The sequence below is a fragment of the Aegilops tauschii genome, chromosome 1 (assembly GCF_002575655.3).
Source record: "Aegilops tauschii subsp. strangulata cultivar AL8/78 chromosome 1, Aet v6.0, whole genome shotgun sequence".
In the NCBI taxonomy this organism is placed as follows: Eukaryota; Viridiplantae; Streptophyta; class Magnoliopsida; order Poales; family Poaceae; genus Aegilops; species Aegilops tauschii.
This window is the reverse complement of record NC_053035.3, coordinates 170036857-170045943: the sequence shown is the minus strand read 5'-3', so window position 1 is coordinate 170045943 and position 9087 is coordinate 170036857.

Sequence of the window (9087 nt, the reverse complement as noted above, 5' to 3'; positions counted from 1 at the left end):
ATAATAGTATGCCTTTTTCTTTTCTAATTTTAGGACTCAAATCATGATTACTTTTATTTAACGCCCTGACCTGACAATTGTGCAACTTGTGCGTGTGCGAGCTCTAGTAATTGGTCTAGTATGTGTAGTAGTAGGGGCTATGTGTGTAACTGTGGTAGGGACGTTCTCATCCTCCCCTTGTTAAATTGAAATCGTCCTCGATCGAAACTCATCTCCCTCACCCTAATAAGACTTCAAATCTACCCAATAAGGCTTCAAATTTGGAGTGTTAAATGTGGGGCTGACCTTAAAATCTGCAGGCAGCTTAAGTTTTTATGCATTATCATTTTTTTCTCTAGCACCTGAAAACGACCATCAACACGTGGCATAAGCTTAGATTTGCGTAAATCAAGAAACCTATCTTTCAGTAAATGTAACCAAGCAAGATCTTCTGGTTCAAACACAATATGTCTTCTAGCTTATCTCTAGCAAGTTTGTATGTAGCATTCGTGCGCTCAATGTCTTTTAGTTAACTCATGCATTTTTAAGATTAATTTAGCACATTGTTTAACATCAAAATTAACCTTCTTGGAAGATGGAAGAGGCAACAAATCAGTGGGTGCATGAGGTGGGAGGTCATATATAATTTTAAAAGGGCACATTTTAGTAGTAGAATGCATCGAACGATTATAAGAAAATTTAATATGAGGCAGTATTCTTCCCACATTTTCAGGTTATTCTTTAAAATTGTCCTAAGCATAATAGATAATGTTTTATTGATTACTTTAATTTGTCCATCAGTTTGGGGGTGACAAGTGGTACTAAAAAGCAGTTTAGTCCCCAATTTAGCCCGTAAGCATCTTAAAAAATGACTAAGAAATTTAGTACCACGATATGAAACAATAGTATTTGGCACACCAGACAAGCGAATAATTTCACGAAAGAACAAATTAGCAACATTGGCAGCATCATCGCTTTTATGACATGGTATAAAGTGTGCCATTTTAGAAAATCTGTCCTCCCCTTCTTTGTTCGAGGTAATTCTAAAAAAAGTTCATGGATATGTCCTCCCACGGAACACTAGGTACTGATAAAGGCATATATAAACCATGAGGATTGAGTGGTGACTTAGTGACGGTGTAAAATACTGCCAGATCCCTCAGTAGGGTTCATGACGAGGTTGGAAGTACCTGGATGGAGTCTGCACACATAGGTTACCCAGGTTCGGGCCTCCGAAGAGTAATACCCTACATTCTGCTTCTTGTTATTCATGGTGGAGGGGTACCTCGTGCAGAGGATTACAATGGTGTATGAGATTGCTACCGAGAGTTTGTTTATCTGAGATTGGATGGCCCAGAGGGTTCCCTAACCTCCCTTTATATGTTCCACGCCGATAGAATAGTGACCTCCTTGAAGAGAGATTTCTGCCACGCCGCTTTGCCCAAGTCAAACATTGTTTGAAGATCAAGAGTTGTGTTCCAATTGATAGCCACGATTTCCCAGCATCTTTGTGCAAACGAGCACTCATATAAGAGATGCTTGTTAGTCTCCAGCTCAGTGGAATTGCATAATAGACATGCATGATCATCTCCTATGTTAAAATGTCTTCTAAGTAGCATGTCTCGAGTGTTCACACGATCCAGAAGCATGAGCCACGCAAAAACCTTATGTCTCATGATGCATTTTGACTTCCATAATTCGGTGATATACCGCGTCACACTTACATTTCTGAATAGGAATTTGTAGAACTTACGTGGTTTGTATTGCACATCTCCCCAACTCAAGATCCATTCATCTATCTCCATGTGATCCAGCGTCATGATATTGGTTACTGATAGTATATCCTCCATTTCCTCTCTCGCCTCGAGTGATAGTGGCAGCTGGAAATGGGTTGCTGGGTTGGGGCCCGAATGGAATTGAGCCAATGACAGGTCTTCATTTTGTACATAGGAGAAAAGCCGGTTGTGAGATTCCATGAGTACTCTGTCCCCTCATGAATCCTTCCAGAATCGGATAGTATCCTGATGCGGAGCATCCTATGGACATCACCTTGTCAAGAGTCCGTTTGGCAAGTGACACATGCGACATCTACTTCATGCATACAAAGGTGAATCATCTCCTTTACACGTGTCCACTTGTACCCTTCGAGGATGGTATACTACTTGACCCCTCTCTCGTGTGCATACATAGGTGTGAGCGGAGCTACACATTCGTCGAGGAGGAGTCCAAGCACAGGAGAACAACTACACCATCCAAGTGGGAAGCCTGGAAGCGGAGAAGGAACCGGCGAAGAAGAAGGCAGAAGTTCCCAGGCGACCCCGTGCACACGGGCCTCCCCAACCCCGTGCCCACGAGCCTCCTAGGCTGCGCGGCCCTGAAGACCCTGTGCGCACGGGCGTGTACCATGCCCATGGGACCCCGTGTCCACGGGCCTCACAGACCCTGTGCGCACGGGCTAATGCGTCAGGTCTCCGGAGACCCCGTGCACACGGGCTCCACTTACCCCGTGCACACGGGCCCCCCTATGTGTAGCTGCGGGCTTTGGCCCATGTATGCCCATTTCGTCCCTACTTACCCCTTCATGTCTTGGACCTATATATACTCCTCCTCCATTTAGACCAAGCTAAGAATAGATCTAGACATTAGAGCTTAGCTCATGTACCTCCCCTAGTGGGATTCCTCTGTTGGAAATATGCCCTAGAGGCAATAATAAATGGTTATTATTATATTTCTTTGTTCATGATAATCGTCTATTGTTCATGCTATAATTGTATTGTCCGGAAATCGTAATACATGTGTGAATGCATAGACCACAACGTGTCCCTAGTAAGCCTCTAGTTGACTAGCTCGTTGATCAACAGATAGTCATGGTTTCCTGACTATGGACATTGGATGTCATTGATAACGGGATCACATCATTAGGAGAATGATGTGATGGACAAGACCCAATCCTAAGCATAGCATAAAAGATCGTGTAGTTTCGTTTGCTAGAGCTTTTTCAATGTCAAGTATCTTTTCCTTAGACCATGAGATCGTGCAACTCCCGGATACCGTAGGAATGCTTTGGGTGTGCCAAACGTCACAACGTAACTGGGTGACTATAAAGGTGCACTACGGGTATCTCCGAAAGTGTTTGTTGGGTTGGCACGGATCGAGACTGGGATTTGTCACTCCGTGTGACGGAGAGGTATCTCTGGGCCCACTCGGTAATGCATCATCATAATGAGCTCAATGTGACTAAGGCGTTAGTCACGGGATCATGCATTGCGGTACGAGTAAAGAGACTTGACGGTAACGAGATTGAACAAGGTATTGGGATACCGACGATCGAATCTCGGGCAAGTAACATACCGATTGACAAAGGGAATTGCATACGGGATTGATTGAATCCTCGACACCGTGGTTCATCCGATGAGATCATCGTGGAACATGTGGGAGCCAACATGGGTATCCAGATCCCGTTGTTGGTTATTGACCGGAGAGGCGTCTCGGTCATGTCTGCATGTCTCCCGAACCCGTAGGGTCTACACACTTAAGGTTCGGTGACGCTAGGATTGTAGAGATATGTGTATGCGGAAACCCGAAAGTTGTTCGGAGTCCCGGATGATATCCGGGACGTCACGAGGAGTTCCGGAATGGTCCGGAGGTGAAGAATTATATATAGGAAGTCAAGTTTCGGCCACCGGGAAAGTTTCGGGGGTTATCGGTATTGTACCGGGACCACCGGAAGGGTCCCGGGGGTCCACCGGGTGGGGCCACCTATCCCGGAGGGCCCCGTGGGCTGAAGTGGGAAGGGAACCAGCCCCTAGTGGGCTGGGCGCCCCCCCATGGGCCTCCCCCCATGCGCCTAGGGTTGCAAACCCTAGGGTGGGGGGCTTCCCACTTGCCTTGGGGGGCAAGACACCCCCTTGGCTGCCGCCCCCCCACCCTAGATGGGGTTTGGCCGGCGCCCCCCTTCCAGGGGGCCTATATAAAGGGGGGGAGGGAGGGCAGCAACATCACATCCTTGGGCGCCTCCCTCCTCCCCTGCTACACCTCTCTCTCTCGTAGAAGCTCGGCGAAGCCCTGCCGGCATCCCGCTACATCCACCACCACGCCGTCGTGCTGCTGGATCTCCATCAACCTCTCCTTCCCCCTTGCTGGATCAAGAAGGAGGAGACGTCACTGCACCGTACGTGTGTTGAACGCGGAGGTGCCGTCCGTTCGGCACTCGGTCATCAGTGATTTGGATCACGGCGAGTACGACTCCGTCATCCACGTTCATTGGAACGCTTCCGCTCGCGATCTACAAGGGTATGTAGATGCACTCCTTTCCCCTCGTTGCTAGTATACTCCATAGATGCATCTTGGTGAGCGTAGGAAAATTTTAAAATTATGCTACGATTCCCAACAGTGGCATCATGAGCCAGGCCTATGCGTAGTTACTATGCACGAGTAGAACACAAAGCAGTTGTGGGCGTTGATGTTGCCAATTCTTCTTGCCGCTACTAGTCTTTTCTTGTTTCGGCGGTATTGTAGGATGAAGCGGCCCGGACCGACCTTACACGTACGCTTACGTGAGACAGGTTCCACCGATTGACATGCACTAGTTGCATAAGGTGGCTAGCGGGTGTCTTTCTCTCCTACTTTAGTCGGAACGGATTCGATGAAAAGGGTCCATATGAAGGGTAAATAGAAATTGGCAAATCACGTTGTGGTCATACGTAGGTAAGAAACGTTCTTGCTAGAAACCTACAAACCACGTAAAAACTTGCAACAACAATTAGAGGACGTCTAACTTGTTTTTGCAGCATGTGTTATGTGATGTGATATGGCCAGAAGATGTGATGAATGATATATGTGATGTATGAGATTGATCATATTCTTGTAATAGGAATCACGACTTGCATGTCGATGAGTATGACAACCGGCAGGAGCCATAGGAGTTGTCTTTATTATTTTGCCTGACCTGCGTGTCATTGAATAACGCCATGTAAATTACTTTACTTTGTTGCTAAACGCGTTAGCCATAGAAGTAGAAGTAATCATTGGCGTGACGACTTCATGAAGACACAATGATGGACATCATGATGATGGAGATCATGGTGTCATGCCGGTGACGAAGATGATCATGGTGCCCCGAAGATGGAGATCAAAGGAGCATAATGATATTGGCCATATCATGTCACTATTTGATTGCATGTGATGTTTATCATGTTTTTGCATCTTATTTGCTTAGAACGACGGTAGTAAGTAAGATGATCCCTTATGATAATTTCAAGAAAATTGTTCCCCCTAACTGTGCACCGTTGCGAAGGTTCGTTGTTTCGAAGCACCACGTGATGATCGGGTGTGATTGTAGCGACCAGACCTCAAATGGTCTGTGCTGCTGTGCACCAGTGTCATCCCTGGATCAGTAATGCTGACACGCATAGTACAAATGGAGGATTTATAACAGAGTAGCAATCACACACTTATTACATCGAATATCTCCGAAGAGATCAAGTATGATAAACATGGCTTAAGGCCATCTAAAAACGATAACAGCGGAAGACTTGGAAGAATAGTGAGTCCATCAACTCCAGCGGCATCACTGAGTATAAGACCACGACCTAAGGCACCTTACTCGTCGTCTGAAAAGTCTGCAACATGAAACGTTGCAGCCCAAAACGGGTCAGCACATAGAATATGCTGGCAAAGCAACACATAGAGAGCAATGAACAATGATAAGGCTATCCTATATGCATATATGGCTGGTGGAAAGCTCTATGGTTACAGTTTTTGCGAAAAGCCAATTTTATCCTACTACAAAGGAATAAATTTTATTTAACTATCATGGTGGTTGAAACATTGAGAAGGTACCTCCAACTCAATCCCAATTAAGTAACATCATTAACCCAACAAATTGATTATAAGTATCACGGTGATGAGATTCAAATGATAATCCAGGTATTAGATACTCAAGTTGTCCATAACCGGGGACACGGCTAATCATGATCAGTTTGTACACTCTGCAGAGGTTTGTGCACTTTTCCCCACAAGACTCGATCGCCTCCGCTTGATTCTCGCACTGCATGCTGTTTGAGAAACGGATGACCGAGACACAGTCTTTCAGAAACAGTCACTCTCTACTCTGGATGGACCGGTACACCTACTTTCCCCTACATCTGCTAGTCCACCTCTTCAAGAGATCCTGTAACCTACTCAGCTATGCTAGAGCCCATAATAGCTTGCGGCTGCACACGGAAGTTTCTAGCATGAACAATCTTATGATCCCTTTGAGCCTGGGTGGCGGACCTTATACATACAGACAACACTGGGTTCTCCAGGTGTCTCAATCCACCCAGATGTGAGTTTTAGTTGCCACCTTAAGTTGAACCATTATTAAACACTCACATCTGTCATGAATATCTCTCAAACCCAATCCACGTCTACGAGCATAGCATGGCAATAATATAAGCAACGTAGAAGTAACTCCCAAGGGTTTGATAAAGAACAGGTAATAGGTACTACCTCAACTACTTCCCAATACCCACAGTTTAATTAGATCCTAATCATGCAATGTGTTTGAGGAAATAGATCTAATGCAATAAAACTGGGTATGAACGGGGTATGATCAAAGTGTTACTTGCCTTGCTGATGATCCGCAAAGCCTAGCGAGTCGAAGTAACAAGCGGCACACTCCGGGTACTCTATCGCAAACAAACAAGCATACAATCAGTACTCATCTAATGCACATGTAAAACTCGAAAGAAAGATCCAACCAGAAAGTTCAACTTAAGAACTCCGGTTTGCAAAAAGAATCAACTCGAAAGAAACAACGAAAGTCAAACGGCGAAAGAAAGAAACTTCGTTTGCTAATCTGGATCTACGTCAAATTTTACTGTAGCAAAAACTTGTTTGAGTAGGTTAAACGGAAAGAGAATTTCGAGACGAAACTCTAGGCGCTTGAATCACCTGATTCCGATAAACGAGCGAAAAGTTAAACAGGTTCGAAGTTTCGATCAGAAATCGAATCTGAGAAAATAACGAGAAAATCCGACGAAAAAAGAAAATCGGACGAACGGTTAAATAACGGACGTTCGTTAACAGAGAAAAACCGACGAACGCGTTCGTTAAAACGAACGGTTCGGTGAACGCTCGTAAAATAAGAAAACCAAAAAAACCGATCTAGGATTTTTTTTAAACAAAAGGGTTTTTTTTCCAGAAAAACCGGTCAACTCGAACGGCAGTACCTCGGCGGGGCTCGCTCTGGCGAGGGCTCCGGCGGGCGGGGTCGGCGGCGGGGGGGGGGGGTGCGGGGCTCGGGCGGCGGTTCCGGCGGGCGAGGGGCGGGCTCCGGCGCTCCCGGCGGCGAGGGGCGAGGCGAACGGCGGGCGGCGGCGGGCGACTAGATGCGGGGCGGCGGCGGCGGCTTCTCCGGCGATGGTGGCGGCGAAAACGGAGGGGGGGGTGCTATATATAGGTAGGGGGCTAGAGGGCTTGGGGGAGGGGCAAAGCCCGAGGCGGCGGCGGCTTCGTGCTCCCGGCGGACTCCGGCGGCGTGGGGAAGAAGGAGAGCGCGGGCGGGCCGGCCTGGCTTCGGCTAGGCCTCGGCCCAGTCGGGCAAGCGCGTATTTTTTTTTAAATTGTTCCGCGGAGAATATTGCATAGGAAAATAAATAAAAATCGGAAAAATACGAAATAAATTTTCCCCGTCTAGTTAGAAAATCTAGAATAGGGTGAACATTTTTAAAATCAAAAATAAATATTTTGAAAACATGTATATTTTTAAATGCAATAAAAATTGCAAATAAAATCCAATAAATTCCAAATAATGTTTTTAACATTTTTCCTCCAGTATTTCAATATTTTTGGAGAAGTCATATTTTCTCCTCTCGTTTATTTTTAAATGAAATATTTTTCCGGAGAGAAAAATAATTAAAATAAAATCCTCGTCTGAAAAATCAAATAAGAAAATTCGAGAAAATCCCCAACTCTCTCCGAGGGTCCTTGAGTTGCTTAGGATTTATCGAGGATTTGTCAAAATGCAATAAATCATGATATGCAAATGATGATCTATGTATAACATTCCAAATTGAAAATTTGGGATGTTACAGTGATAGATTCTAACGTTCGAATACAACGGGTGTTGACGAGCCTAGCATGCACAGACATGGCCTCGGAACACACGCAATACACTTAGGTTGACTTGACGAGCCTAGCATGTACAGACATGGCCTCGGAACACGGAGGACCGAAAGGTAGAGCATGAGTCGTATAGAAGATACGATCAACATGGAGATGTTCACCGATCTTGACTAGTCCGTCTCACGTGATGATCGGACACGGCCTAGTTAACTCGGATCATGTTTCACTTAGATGACTAGAGGGATGTCTATCTGAGTGGGAGTTCATTGAATAATTTGATTAGATGAACTTCATTATCATGAACTTAGTCTAAAATCTTTACACTATGTCTTGTAGATCTAATGGCCAACGTTGTCCTCAATTTCAACGCGTTCCTAGAGAAATTCAAGCTGAAAGATGATGGCAGCAACTATACGGACTGGGTCCGGAACCTGAGGATCATCCTCATAGTAGCCAAGAAAGATTATGTCCTAGAAGCACCGCTAGGTGAAGCACCAATCCCACAAAACCAAGACGTTATGAACGCTTGGCAGCAGCGTGCTGATGATTACTCCCTCGTTCAGTGCGGCATGCTTTACAGCTTAGAACCGGGTCTCCAAAAGCGTTTTGAGAAACATGGAGCATATGAGATGTTCGAGGAGCTGAAATTGGTTTTCCAAGCTCATGCCCGGGTCGAGAGATATGAAGTCTCCGACAAGTTCTTCAGCTGTAAAATGGAGGAAAATAGTTCTGTAAGTGAGCACATACTCAGAATGTCTGGGTTGCACAACCGCTTGACTCAGCTGGGAGTTAATCTCCCGGATGACGCGGTCATTGACAGAATCCTTCAGTCGCTTCCACCAAGCTTCAAGAGCTTTGTGATGAACTACAATATGCAGGGGATGGAAAAGACCATTCCTGAGGTATATTCGATGCTGAAATCAGCGGAGGTGGAAATCAGAAAAGAACATCAAGTGTTGATGGTGAATAAAACCACTAAGTTCAAGAAGGGCAAGGGTA